This window comes from Alexandromys fortis, unplaced genomic scaffold (genome assembly GCF_014885135.2).
Source record: "Alexandromys fortis isolate MF-2015 unplaced genomic scaffold, M_Fortis_MF-2015_v1.1 scaffold_25, whole genome shotgun sequence".
Classification (NCBI taxonomy): domain Eukaryota; kingdom Metazoa; phylum Chordata; class Mammalia; order Rodentia; family Cricetidae; genus Alexandromys; species Alexandromys fortis.
This window is the reverse complement of record NW_026067904.1, coordinates 15,326,220-15,327,664: the sequence shown is the minus strand read 5'-3', so window position 1 is coordinate 15,327,664 and position 1,445 is coordinate 15,326,220.

The window sequence follows — 1,445 nt, the reverse complement described above, 5'->3', positions numbered from 1 at the left end:
GAGACAGAGACAGAGACCCACATTGGAGCACCGGACTGAAATCTCAAGGTCCAAATCAGGAGCAGAAGGAGAGCAAGCACGAGCAAGGAACTCAGGACCGCGAGGGGTGCACCCATACAATGAGACAATGGGGATGTTCTATCGGGAACTCACCAAGGCCAGCTGGCCTGGGTCTGAAAAAGCCTGGGTTAAAACCGGTCTTGCTGAACATAGCGGACAATGAGGACTACTGAGACCTCAAGAACAATGGCAATGGGTTTTTGATCCTACTGCACATATTGGCTTTGTGGGAGCCTAGGCAGTTTGGATGCTCACCTTACTAGACCTGGATGGAGGAGGGTGGTCTTTGGACTTCTCACAGGGCAGAGAACCCTGATTGCTCTTTGGGCTGACGAGGGAGGGGGACTTGATTGGGGGAGGGGGAGGAAAAGGGGAGGCAGCAGTGGGGAAGAGACAGAAATCTTTAATAAATAAATAAATAAATTTAAATAAAAAAGATATTTAATTTGTTCTTTATGTATAGGATACTAATATATATATATACTATGATACTATATATACACTACATACACATACATATACAGTGATGTTTTAGAAGTTGTAGAAAGATCATTTGTTATGTATTATCTATGTGTTAAAAGCCATCATGAATGACCATTCTTTTGTTCAGAACCATATAAAAACAGAATCACAAAGGAGAACTGGTGTTCTACAGAGCAGAAAAAAAATATGCTGAAAAAACTATTTTGTAGTCAGAATATGGTTTTAAAAAGAATATAAAAGAAAACATCCTCTGAGAGAAATGTTAGAGAAAATAAATGTGCCACTGAGATGCAAATGTATTTTATTTAATGTCTAAAATTATTTTAAAAGGTAAAGGGAATATACCTAAAGTATCCTTTCCTTTTAAATTTTCCATTTGTTTCAAAAATAGAAGTATAAGATCATAAACTATGACTAAATAATCTGTTCTGTTCTAAACATATAAGAATAATATAAAAATGAGGTTTTATCAAATGATTTCATTTTAGTTATTTGACTATTTCCAAAAAGGAAGTAACCTGGGGAACGGTTAAGATAATATACTCTGGGAACAATTGGTGGATAGCTTTTGCATCATCATGCAGACAGTCATGAGGTCCTTGGCCAACACACTCCACTATTCACACAAGTGTGTCTTCCAATTCTCCATCATTCCATAAAAGTAGAAACCTATTTACACTTGATGTATGTATTAACTTTTTAAAATTTTGTCCACACAATTATAAGAATATCATTTTCAATTTATTCAAAAAACTGAAATTACATAGGTTGCTCATTTTAAATTTCATTTCTCATATGTTACTTAGGTTGGTTCCTAAGTCACTAAGAATTAAGCAAAGTCAAAGACATCAACCACAGAATAAACCAATATTTGGTATTCTGTCTCAGCCTATATTCTTCAA